A 14,180-nucleotide genomic window follows, 5' to 3' on the forward strand; every position below is an offset into this window, starting at 1 on the left:
TTCCACTTTCCATCATTGGTTGAATTGCATGTTACCCTGTATCTGCTTTAGACTTATCTATTTTAGCTTTCCACGCTTCGAGTTTGGAGGCAGAGAAACTATAATCGCGAAAGAGTAATTTTCTTCACATTATTTTACATTTCTGAGAATGCTTTTAGTAGTAGATATTTTAATGTTCTACTTTTAAACAGTGGCAGACCCTTTAGCTAATCTACTCATAGTTAGATTTATTTGCTAACTGAGCCTCAAAAGATCAAGCTTTTTAAAAAAATATCAACAATGGAAAGTGTGTTAATACTTCTGCAATAGAAGTAGTATATAAACTCAAGAGGTTGTGAAGAATATTTTCTGAAATTGAAATTGATTATTCCCTATGAAGGTTGATTATAGTTATTGAGATCATGAAAATAAAATGTCAACTCTTTTATTATTTTGGTGAGTAGATTTATTTTCCTTTTCATGGTAAAATGGAAAGTCCATGCTATAATCTTAGAACAGCATTTGAGGTTTTCATTTTTATTCTAAATAGTCATTTTCAGAGGGATGATCTATGACTTGTCAACTTACAGTATAGCTGATGTAAAAAGTTTGTGATGGCAACCCTAAATGTTTTATCACCTGTCAGGAATTTCAATGATAATAAAAAGTAACATCGTTTAAATTAATTAGACATGATTAGGACTTTAAGCCCAGAGGCCATATCATTATGCAAAAATTATAACAGTTAGCTATTTAAATTACCATTAAATTGATTCTTATGTTAATTGATATCTCACTTATAACCGTAGATTTGATTTATATAAAATCTCTGGAAATAATGTGTAATGAAATATTATTTTGGAAAAATTCCTTCTAGAAAAAACACACTGAAAATTTGATTTGTTGCATTTGACTGTGAGTAGAATTTCTTTATTGAAATAGAACTAATTTCTCATGAAATGGTATGGTTTAGATTCAATTCTTATGTTTGTACAGCCCCCACTAACACCAATAGCAGTTGTTTGTGTGGTTCAATAGGTTATTTTTTCCCCCAGTGAGCAATGCTTTATCTTTTTTTTTTTCTGGCATGAAGAAGAGTTTAGTTTAACCATTTGAGATGCAGCATGAGCTGTGACACATTTTGGAAAAGTGAGTAATGTGACTGTGCACATAGTTGATTTCTAAGGATAGGAAATGCTATATATTACAGAGAAGAATTCACACCACAAAGGAGAATTAACGTGAGTATCACCCTATAAGGTTTTAATAAGCAGGTGCTGATGAAGTCCATGTTTGATGTTAAAATGCCAGTTGCAGGAAACTTGGAATTAGTTGTTCTTCAAGGACACATTGAGATGAACTGAGGCACATCCTCAGTTCAGATGCATAAACTCCTTAAGTTTTTCTCCTCCCAAGTCACTTGTTTTAAATCTGCAATATGGCAAAACAAGTTAAGATACTGTTCTGGTCTGATTTAAGATGTCAAGTCAGTCCTAATTAAAATCTCTTTATATTTATAGTTCTAAATTTCTCATCAGGTTGCAAGTTCCATGAGTGAAGACACATACTTTGTCAATACAATATGGGCCTAATTCCTGGAGGTAGGTTTTCATAATGGGAGAGGGAGGGTAAAGAAGTAAAGAAGGTGAATTTGGTTGATGTACTTTCTATACAGGAATGAACATAGAATTTTTAAACCTACTGATACCACCCTAAGAAGGGAACTAAGGTAGAAAGGAGGAAAAATGGAGGGGATGAATTAATTTGGGATGTAATACACACACACACACACACACACGGAAATGTCACAATGAAACTCCCTGTGTAGCTATCTTAAATGAACAAAAAATGTCTTTTTTCAAAAACAAAAAGCCAGGAAGAAAAATAGGTCTGGAAGTTGGTACCAGTGGGAGGAGGAGGATATGAGGAAACAATGTAGGAATGTGAATATGGTGGAAATATTCTGTACTCATTCATGAAAATGCAAAGATGAGACCTGTTGAAACTATTCTAAGAATGGGGGTAGAGAGGATAAAGCAGAGTGATGGAATAAATTTCAATAAGAATATATTGTAAGCACTAAGATATATTTATAAGTGTCACAATGTACTCCAGTACAACAATAATATAATTATAAAAAAGAAAAGAAGAAACAATATTTGTAACAATAACAAAAAATAAAAATTAAACAGACAAAAAACTTCCAAGAAATCTCTAGTTTAAATTGTGAATTTTAGCAATAACCTCCTTCAAATTTTAAAATTCAATCACAGTATTACAGTTTACAAGAAACTGTTCCCAGTGATATAACTTCCTCTCCACAGGCACCACTTCTTAAAGGCTCCAGCAGCTACAAGTTGGGGATCAGGCCTTCAATTCTTGAGCCTTTGGGGTCAATAGCAGATACTCGGTATATCCCAATACTGAGGTTTGAAGATCCTTGGGTGTTATCCACTTGCTATGGGTTGCATGACAGGCACATAAAGAGTATCACCAGGCTGACTTCTTCATAATCCATCTCTGGTTGACAAATGCCACAACATTTTGGCAGCCAGTGAGAATGGGAGTCCTGTATCCATTAGAGTCAACAAGTCCTGGAAAAAGTCCCAGGTTCCTGTGAGAGTTTGCACTCACTGTGTGAGTATCACCAGCCCCAAAGGCCCTCCCTTCACCAGCTTCATGCCTGAAAATATCTTCTCCTCCTCTCTCCAGCCTTCCTGAGTCTTTCCTGAGTTTGTCTGTGGCCAGCCCAAGACACCCATGTGAGCAGCAAAAGGTAAATTGTGCAATGTTGTAGATTCCAAATAGGAGTTATGTGCTCCGACATTTACAGTTAAAACTGACATTACACAACAGAAAAATGGATAATAGCATCCATACTAATGGTTTACATTCAAATTTTTATTTTTAAAGTGTAAAACCTTATTTTTTACAATTTAAGTTTTTAAGTGTTTAAATCCCTTTTAAAATTCAGAATGACACTAAATTGCAAATAAAGACCATCATGACAAGAAGAGAAAGAAATATTATTATATATCTTTCACAGCACTTTTAACATAGTTTTTGTATATTCTTTATGCATTTGTCTCCAAATTATGTGTCTGGCATTGATTTTATTGGAGGAAATTTTAAATCAGGATTGGGTCATTCAGAAAAAACCAGGAGCTTTCATAGTGCAAGATGAACTCCTCCAACAATGGCTGCTGTTCCTCTTCTCATCTAAGATCTGCATGCTTGAGTTACTTTTACTTTGCTTTGTTTCTCTTCTGTTTTTTTCATTTTCTATACCTATCAACATGGGAATTGAGCAAAGATACATGTAAGAGAGCAAGGAAAGTACCCGCTATGCACAACTAGACACAGTCTGAGACAATGATGCACAGGTTGGCTTGAGGCTGAGTTGGGAGTCCATGAGGAGGTGATATAATGCTATCCAGAAGTCAAATCCAAGGGAAGTGCAGGAATGGTGCATTAGTTACTATGAAGAGCACTTCTGTCCTTACAGGTTCTTCTGAGCGGCAGTGCTGACACGCCTTCTCAGCTCCTTCAGGCTTTCTCAGTTTTCATAACCTCAACTGCTTCCTTGTGTTTCTCCCTGCCTCCAGGTGGTAGCTGTTTCCTATAGTTGCTGCCTCTGTGATCCCTTATAACCTGTTCAGTTCTTTGATAAGGTAACATTCCTTTATATTAAATTTCCTCCAATAAAATCAATGCCAGACACATAATTTGGCCCACTCAGACAGGTACTGCAGTCCATCACTTACATAAAAGGCTGTGCTGTTGCCAGCAGAAGGAAAGGATGACTGCTACCATGCCTTGCTCTATGAAGCCATGAGATACACCGACTTCTGCCCCTTGTGTCCCTGCATCAGGCCTGTACTGGGAATGGAGAAGGCAGCAGTCATTGAGAAGGAGGCAGTCAGTGTCTGGGGCACCACAGTGGGGAGGAAAGGGTGACTAAGGACTTGGTCTGGAGAAGTGGTGAGAGGTGGGATCACTTGTAAGTTGAAGCCTTAAGCCTGTGGGATGTACTCCATCTTCCCAGTGGATTTCACTTACAAAATGCAGAGGCCAAAGAGCATTAAAATCCAACTGTGAGACCCTTCTGAACATGGGGCTCTGTACAAGGACATTAGTCACATCCATGAAGCTGGTTCCCTAATTCAAATAATTCATGGTTCTGTCTCCTAATTGAACTCTGATCAGTATGGATGGGAAGCCAGAGATTAGGCTAACCCTGGAGGGGCAGAATAAGGGGTAATGAATTCTACTCATGTTTTCTCCTTCCTTGCCACTCTCTTCTGAACATATATCAGCTGCTTCTAACAACACAGTGTTATCTGGGGCCTCTTTTTGCTGCTGACATTTCTCAGTTGACTCCAATGTTTCTTGGCTCAAATTCCTCATCTTTTATCTTAATCTTTTTTAAACACAAGGTGTTAGTAAGTTGATTTTTCTCCACTGTTTTATCTTTACTCCCCCAAACTTTTTACTTTTTTCTGATGCCTCTATTTCTCCAAGGAATCTCAGCATTAAAATTACCCCTTCAAATTTTTTGTACTTCTATCTTTCACACACCTAGTTTTTTACATGTTTTACTTATAGAGAGGAACATTTTTAATTCTCTAATTGGGAATGTTTAAGTTCTGAGACTTTGCACAGGCATTGCCAAAAGTATCACTCTCCATAAACCTTTCGTAAGAGTATCCAAGTTCCTTGGGTAGTAGATATACATACCTGTGCTCCCTTTCCTCTGCTGTGTTAACTTCAGCAGTTTTCAACCTAATGCTCCTGTGGAGACTGGGTACTTGGTGTACTCATAGTTCTTTAGAGGTGAAAAGAGGATTGGTTCCCTTTTGTTGCACATATCTAATCTGGAAATGCCTGAGTTTCCTTCTACTTCCTGTTCCTAAGACAATTCCTGCAGCCATCTGGGTAGTTCCATGCTCTCTTCTATACCAGTGCATCCTAGTCTTTTCCAGCTCTTTGACATGGAGTCCCTAAACTCAGTAAAGAGTTGAAGCTAGGTCAAATTTAATGAATGGAATTCATTGGAATACAAGAGAAAACTTAGAGGACAGGCGCCAGATTGCTTTTCTGTTCCTTTAAACCCCAAAGCATTTTTTGTTTTGAACCAACTGTATCTATATTCACAGATGCGATCATATATAAATTGATTTTTACATTTGAGGGGCTAACTCCAATGTAATGCAGTGCCCTTTACCCCTATGCCCTGCTTCAGTTAGTGGAATTTCTAAACAAATGAATGCATAGGAGCCTCTGAAGTTTGGAATTCTGTCATTCAGAAAAGTTATCCCAGATGCAAAGACACATTTCTAGTTCCCAGAAAATGGTGGGAAATTTCAGAAAAGCAAGATTCACAGCATTCATAAGTCAGTTTAACATACATCAAAACTCACATACACATACATGTGTAATTCATATACACATACATATGTGTACACACGAACCATTGTTCCTCCTGTCTCTTCTATAGACATCGTCATCCATACCCATAACAAAAAATCAGTTAAGAAAAGTGGGAAAATGCATGTCATTTGATCCAAAGGAGAACTTTGGGATCTATATAAAGTCCCAACTTACTAGTAAGAAAACCATGATTAGGAGATTTAAATGGCCAGAAAAATGACAGGAGTTTTGATTTTGAAGAGCTGAATAACCATAAGGAGACAAACAGCAACTAAGCAATTGTCCTTTTCACCTGAACATATGCCTGGACTAAGAAAAGAATCTGGGAAAAGGGAGAGGAGGTTCCTACCTGAGGAACATTTCTTCCCAGAACAGAGCCAAGAAAGAACCTGCCATATTGGAAAGGGCATTTTTTATTAAGATAAGTCATGTAAATATTGTACAGGTATCTGTACAAAATGTTTCCTCCCAGTCGGGAAGCAATCTGCTTTCTATGACAATATTGGTCACATACACATTTCCAGGACAAGCAGCAGGCTGTCAAATTTCCCCACAGATTGTCAAGGTGGAAATAGAAAAATGAGCCTCTAATAGTCTTGCCCTGAAAATGGTCATGAGTACATGCCAGGCAGTATTGAAGAGTTAGTTCATGTCTGATTTTTATCTCCCTAAATCCACTACAAGTGACCATCAATGAGTGGCTTCTCAATGATAAAACAGGAAGCGTGGTTCTGTGAATTTTTTTATCATATTATTGTTGTACTGAGGGTACATTGTGACATTTTTAAAAAGTTCACACAATGCATCATAGTTGAATTCACCCCTCCATCACTCTTCTTTATGCCCCCCTCCACTCCTGAAATAGTTTCAATTTTCCAGTTTCATACATAATATTTCACCTACATTCACCCTGTTACACCCTTTTCCATGAATTTAAAAAATTTATTTATAGTAATAAATAATCTATAGCTATCTTGTGTCACTTATTTGCAGCTTGCTATAGTTTGGGTCACTAATGTCCCCAAAGGTATATGTATTCAAAGCTGGTCTCCAGGGTGGCACTTTTTGGAACCTTGAGGATGTTGGGCTTAGATGCCTCAGGTCATTGAAGGGGATTCTTGGATCCCTATCCCTTCCTGTTGCCCTGTTGCTTCCTGGATGATGAAGTGAGCAGCTTTATTCATTTTATTCTCTGGTTGCTATGTGCTGCCTCACCCCAAGCCAATCATGGACTGAGAACTCCAAAACTGTGAGCCACAATAACTACTTGTCTTTATAGTAATAAATAATCTATAGTTATCTGTGGCACTTATTTGCAGCTTGCTATAGTTTGGGTCACTAATGTCCCCAAAGGTGTATGTATTCAAAACTGTTCTCTAGGGTGGCACTTTTTGGAACCTTGAAGATGGTATTTCATTGTAATGATAAAAAGATGACCAAATGCAACTCAATTTTTATTGAAAATTTTATTTCTTTAATTTTTTTATACTGCTTTGTCTCTTTTTTGGATCTGGCACATTTCTTATTGTATTATGGCAAAGATTATTCAATGTAAAGTTTGGGACAGATGAACTTAATAGTCTCTTGATATGTTTTTCATTTCATAAATGTGACTACTTCACATTATGGTTTAATGGTCTTTGGTGTAATGTGCATTTTGCTGTTATAATACAAAATCATAGTATGCATACAACAGTTTGTTTATAAACTGTTTATCATTCTAGAAGTAGAATATTTCAACACTTTTGAATCTTCCAGTCAGTATACACAGCAAATGGTCCCCATCATATGAAACTTCTGTCACAGTGGAGTGTTCTTTAAAGTGTATATTTCTTTGCTTTTCTAAGTTATTATTCACTTTTGTGCTTACCTTTTAGGTCTGGGTAGCACTAGATTAAACCCTGTATTCATTAGATTGGTACCCAGGTTAGGTAGCATTTTCAATCAGTGGCTACTATGATATTACCTTTGTAAGATGCTTTCTAGGATAGCTTATTTTTAAATGATGACTAGAAAGAAAAGCTAAAAATGATTTTGTTTTTCTTGTTTGTATTTTTTCAGTTTATTAGTCCAGGATCTGCTTTGTCTAGGTTATTTTTGATCTCATCATTATGCAGAGAAATGTAGTTTGCAAATTAAAATAGTAACATCAGCAATTTCCCCAGAGAGACACTTGCTTCTACAGTGGCCAGAGGCAATATCACTGAGTAACAAATAGTTGCAAGGCTTCTCTCAGCTGTTACTGTGTTTCTGAATGCAGGAGAACTGGCTGGCTGGGATCTATCCTCTGCAGTTCTAATTTAAACTAATGTGAGCCGCAATCATGAGGCTCTTTGAAGAAATGACATCACTATTAGTACTGGTAGAATGTCTGCGGAAGGCATCAAGACAAACAACAATAACAACATGTTTCTACATCTCCCCACCCCTGACAGTTTGCTTCATTAAGTGATTCTCCAGACTTCAGCTAAACACTTCTCCTCTCTAGACCTAATCTTGCAATTCACCTTCCTATCAAAATAGAAAGTTTGGCCAAATAATGAATGAAGAACCACTGCCTATGATTACCAACCAAGTGTGTGTTGGCTTTGTTCTAATTTTTTATTGCAGGCTTTAGCCAAAGAGTCTGTAAAGTCTTGAAAGGTAAAATATCTTTCACAATCACTCCGATAATTTTTTTTTGTGAACTCATAATTAGGGCAGAAAGAAGAAGAGTATAAGAAAAGCTGTGTGTGCATGTGCATGAAATAGCATACAAACCACCAATATCCTTCCAAAAATTATTTCATATGCATATTACTGCTTGTATCTATATAATTATCTTTGCTGTTAGCTTCTCTTATTTATAAAATAAACGTTGGTGGCTCTATATGCCAGATTGTGAGATGATGCTAGTTTGAAATATGAATTAATTTCTAATGTAAAGTATGAGCAGAGAATTACAGGAACACAGAATTAGAAGTAGTCTGTTTAGTGGATTGGGCAAACTGAGGGGCAGATTTAATCCAGGTATTAAAGCAAATGACAGGATAGGAAAGTATTCCTGGGAGAATGAGCAACATGAAAATATCCTGGACATATAAGGCTGGTTGCAGAATCTACTTACATTCTAGAATGCCTGAAATGTGGGGTGGGTGGGAAAGAATAAAATATGATTTTTCAAATGACTTCAACAACACATCAGAAGAAAAGGACAGCAGTTGGTTCTGTGGCTTTTTCTTTAGCTCCAAGTGCATAGGGGAGTTTGAATCATCCTTGCAATATTAATTCAGTAACTTGTTAGGTTTTTACCTTTGCTGGATCTAAGATGAATGAGAATACACCTAAGAGTTATACATCATATGAAACACTTGTACATCACTGTCCAGATGTTTATTTGGTAATGAGTGGCTGGTATTGAAAAAAATGGATCTACGCTGAAAAATGAGTGCTAGCTATGCATCTTCTAGGAGCTACCTGGCTAACTATGAGGGAGCTCTAATTCTGTTGTGATAACAACCTGAAGATTGGGTGTTCAAGATAGCAGAAATGGCTGGAAGACACCTGACCTCTTTTTTTTTTTTTTTTTTTTTTTTACTGTTGCTTTGTAGCCTGCTGTTTCCCTTTCTTTCTTTCTTTTTTAAAGTTAAATTAACACAATACTGGGTGGAATCAGTTATCTCTTGGGAGTTGGATGTCAACCCAAATTCAAGACCACAGTGTGAGTAGAACAGAGTGAGAGTTATAAATGATGGGTCAGATTTTCATATTCAAGTAATAGCTTTATTATAAATATTTCATTCATAGTATGAATCATAAAAGATTAATATTATACACACTAGTGTCCATACTGTAGGAATAATTATTGTTAACATATCCTTAAGCTTAGATACATATATATCTAATGACAGATTCCATAAATTTACTTTTTTATACATGACTTTTCTCTCATATACTTCAATATTGCTAAGGATAAATACATACCACATAATTTTTAATGGCTGCATAGAATTCCATCAATGTCTCTTAATATTATTTACTTAACCAAACTTCATTAAATACAACTGATAATTTTTCACTATGACAATTCAATACTTTTAACATACATGTTAAATTTTCTTTTTTCTGAAAATTCTTAATTTGTAATTCCAAATTAATATTAGAAAAGATACATCTATTCTTCTGCCAATACTGAATTTAATAAAATCTCCTGACAGTTTAATAGATGGACAATATCTTCTTGCTGACATTTGTATTTTCTAGATACTTTTTGCATTTTATTGAAAATTGTAAAGGAGCAGGAGCGCATCATTCACAACCCTGTCATAAAGACATAATTATGTTAAGATCTTGGTGCTTAGCCTTTTGAACACTTTTCAATGCATACGTGCATATGGCTTTCTTAAAATAAATTGGTCTATCCATTTACCAGCGAATGATAACATTTCGTTCTTCTTCATGGCTGCGTAAAATTCCATTGTGTATAGATACCACATTTTCTTAATCCATTCGTCAGTGCTGGGGCATCTTGGCTGTTTCCATAACTTGGCTATTGTGAATAGTGCCACAATAAACATGGGTGTGCAGGTGCCTCTGGAGTAACATCATTCTGAGTGAGGTTAGCCTGGCCCAAAAGACCAAAAATCGTATGTTCTCCCTCTTATGTGGACATTAGATCAAGGGCAAACACAACAAGGGGATTGGACTTTGAGCACATGATAAAAGCAAGAGCACACAAGGGAGGGGTGAGGATAGGTAAGACACCTAAAAAACTAGATGCATTTGTTGCCCTTAACGCAGAGAAACTAAAGCAGATACCTTAAAAGCAACTGAGGCCAATAGGAGAAGGGGACCAGGAACTAGAGAAAAGGTTAGATCAAAAAGAATTAACCTAGAAGGTAACACACATGCACAGGAAATCAATGTGAGTCAATGCCCTGTATAGCTATCCTTATCTCAACCAGCAAAAACCCTTGTTCCTTCCTATTATTGCTTATACTCTCTCTACAACAAAATTAGAAATAAGGGCAAAATAGTTTCTGCTGGGTATTGAGGGGGTGGGGGGAGAGGGAGGGGGCGGAATGGGTGGTAAGGGAGGGGGTGGGGACAGGGGGGAGAAATGACTCAAGCCTTGTATGCACATATGAATAATAAAAGAAAAAAAATGTTAAAAGTAAAATAAATAAATAAATAAATTGGTCTACATAGCACATAATATTTTCATTTAATAATAGGTTTTATAAATAATTTCTAATGTCAAAAATGATATTCCTTGTGTGTATTTCACCATTTCCTTACTGTTGAGCATTACATTGCCTCACCTTCTTGGTACTGTGTAATAATACTGTGATGCATATCCTCATACAGAGTGTTGGACACTTGTCCAAATATATTCTCAATATTCCTCTCTAAAACTGGAATTGCTGTGCAAAAGAGTATGTACTGAAATTTGCTCTTATACATAGATGCCAATTCCTACCTCTATCAGCAAGGGATATAAATATCTATTTCTACGCACAACAAGCCAACATTGAATATAATATTTTAAATCTGTACCAATATGAAAGGCAAAGTATATCTTAAAATGTATATTTTAGATTCAGCAAAATTGATTATTCTTTAATATCTGCTGACTTCTTATTTCTTCACTTGTATGATGTCTTCTGTTGTTCTTGGTACATTTTTCTAATAGTTTGTCTTTCTTTTGAAGAATTCTTGAAATATTAGAAGATATTATTGCATCATCTGCTCCAGAGTATTGTTCAAATTCTAATTTTGATTTTGGTGATTTTTCTGAGATGAATTTTTAAACATAATGTAAAAAAATAGTCAGCCTTTTGTGTTGTACTTTTTGCTATAGAATTTTTCCTTATCCTGAAATTATTAAATTACGAAATTTTTTCTATGGCATTTTATTTCAATCTAGAAACCAATCATTAGTTCATAATCTCTTATCTCCTCCATAAATTTAAGATGTTACTTTTACCATGCTTTCATTACCATCATATATATCTTTTCTGCAAATAATGTTTAATATAAACCATAATATAGACAGAATATGTTCTTAAGATTCTTAGTCATCCCTATACACTTTGGAATTCTTTAATCTCATTCTAACTTTAAGTCCTTTAAGATTTTCAGAGGCCTCAACTGAAACTTACAGATTGAGAGCTTTCAGCTTAATAATACTGAGGTTTTTCATCCAAAAAAAATTGTTGTCTATTTAGTCAATGGTTCTTTCATGATTCTCATGAAATTCTTATATATTTAATGATGATATTTTGCACATTTGTTAAGTTTATTCTCATGCTTTTTTATAGATGGAGATATGAATGAGGCTCTCGCACAAACATACATGTATGTATATTTAAGTTGATATTGAAAAATGAAATATGAATTTTAAAAGTGAAAAAATACTAATAAAGTACAAAAGTGCAAATAGTACTTAAAAAGTGTACAGTCATTTACTCACTGCTGAGACAAAGACATAACATTTTCAATGTTCTATGTTCTAAAATCCCATAACCCTCTTCCTCCTTCCAGAGAAGATCAGTAACTTAATTTTTGTGATAGCATCTCCTTGCTTTATTTATAATTCTGCCATCTATATGTACATCTGTAAGTAATATACCTTTGTTTTGCTTGATATAAAGCTAAAAAATGGTCATTTTCTGTTTCAACTTTCAGTTTAAAAATTAATTTTACCTTCATACTTTAGCTGAAACTCTTCAATATTTTAACTTATTTTTTTCTTTATTAAAGAAATAGTTTGTTTTATGTCATTTGTAAATTATGCAACCATAGTTGTTTTTCCAACACATAACTATCACTCAAATCTATGGAGTCCTCCCTAACTCTATGACTAACATTATTAATTATAGCTAAGAGAATCATGATAAACAATGGTAAAAGAGAAAATCCAGTTTTATTCAAGAAATTAATAGGCATATTTTTAGTGTTTCATCATTATTACAATACTTTTATTTTGAGATATATATGTTTATGAGGTAGAATAATATGTTTATATTCCTATTCTTCGAGACTTTTTTCAGAATACATATAAATTGTTAAATTTTGTTGTCACTCAAGGCAATCATCTGATTTTATTATTTTGATTGCTAAATAAAATTTACTATTGATATTGCCATCTGGAAATATGTATTTCCTTACTTAATATTCTTCAAGAAATTGATGAGTTTTCTTCAAACTTCCTTCTTCACATTTCTTTCCTTTTTATTTTTGTGAGACAAAAACTTGCTATGTAGCAATACTTGCTGAGAAGACCTTGAACTCATGATCCTCCTGCCTCAGCCTCCTCCCTAGTACAGAAAGTACAGGTGTACCACTACATCCAGCCACATTTCTTAAATTTACTTTTAGTGATTCTATTTTTTTGTATGACCTGTGAATAGTACCTTTTAAAATTGTAATCTACAAATTTGAGTTTTAACAATTTGTTATATAATTAGCCCCAAGAATGAGTTAACCTATTAGACCTAACAGCTTTTTATATTTATTAAGTTTTTCCATTAAGTAATCACAGCATCTGTAAATAATACTTATTTTTATTTCTTTATTTTAAAATATTTATGACTTGGGTGTGCTTCTGGCCAAGTTGAAGTAATAATTAGATTTTTTTCACCCCCTTTAGTCATTTAGAGAACTGGACAAATACATTAAAAGTAACTTTCAGATATTGGGTGACAGATGACACAGAACAAGTCATATAAATTGTACCATTTTGCAGCCTTAAGACAGTTTCCAGGCTGCAGTACAGGGAGAGCAATCAATCAGAACCAGTCAGAACCCATCCCAGTAAGAAGAAATATATGAGAGTTCAGAGAGGTCAAAAAGCTAAGGTATGCAGAACACAACAGAGAGGCAACCTGCACACACAGAAATACAAACTCTGGACACCTACAGGAAGGTCCTCTGGAGTTTGCACCTATACTTTGCTGTCTGGCAGGAAATTATACAAGCCAGGATAAAAATCACTGTACATAGTAGACCAGATAATTCCTAGAAGTCATAAGAGCTGGGATGGCTTGTATTTCCAAAAGTCAGAGTCAAAAGAAGTCAAAATATAATGTGCAGTTTCAGAGACATATTAACAGAATCGTGGAATGATTATCTGTTTGTAGTCAGAGTAAGGGTTAGGTGGAGTCACCCTAAAATATCTTAAAAGCATTTTTTTGCAAATATCTAACTAATTCTAAGAAATTCAGCTTATACTAAAACAAAACAACCTAGAGGAACTCAACAAAACCCAACATCCAGCAATACCAAATTCAGTTTCCAAAATATAAAAGATTATCAAGAATGAAAGAAATGTAAAATAAATCCATAAAGACAGAACTAAAATAAAAGAGATAATGAAACTAGACAAAAGTTCAAGTAAGTAGTTCATGTAGAGAAAACCAGTATGGTAAGCAGAAAAATGGGACATATACAAAGCTTAAATGGACTAGACATGTAAAAATACATTATCTAAAGTAAAAATTATACTGTGATAGGATTACAAGCAGATTAGACACTGAAGAAAAATATTACCAGTGAATGTGAAAAGATAGTAATAGAAATCTCCAAAGTAAAGAACAGAGAAAAAAGAGTGGATGAATGAGATCATCAATATATATCAAACAGCATAATATAATGTATAATTAAAGTTTCAGAAAAAGAGCAGATGCTTGTAGAGTGGCTCAAGTAATAGAGTGCACAAGGCCCTGAGTTCAAACCCCAGTACCACCAACAGAGGAAAGATGGAGCAGGACAATAATTGGAAAAATTCCAAA

At 34.8% G+C, this 14,180-nt stretch overlaps 1 long non-coding RNA gene across 1 annotated transcript in view; it reads left to right on the plus strand.

The window, feature by feature from the left end:
* Window positions 1–11,780, plus strand: part of LOC141421360 (uncharacterized) — a 77,052-nt gene extending 65,272 nt beyond the window's left edge. The window contains exons 2-4 of the long non-coding RNA XR_012445951.1: window positions 1,518–1,580; window positions 2,692–2,755; window positions 11,709–11,780. This is a non-coding gene — a long non-coding RNA (uncharacterized lncRNA). The remainder of the gene's footprint in view (window positions 1–1,517; window positions 1,581–2,691; window positions 2,756–11,708) is intronic.
* The last annotated feature ends 2,400 nt before the right edge of the window (window positions 11,781–14,180 follow it).

Source organism: Castor canadensis, chromosome 3, assembly GCF_047511655.1.
Source record: "Castor canadensis chromosome 3, mCasCan1.hap1v2, whole genome shotgun sequence".
In the NCBI taxonomy this organism is placed as follows: Eukaryota; Metazoa; Chordata; class Mammalia; order Rodentia; family Castoridae; genus Castor; species Castor canadensis.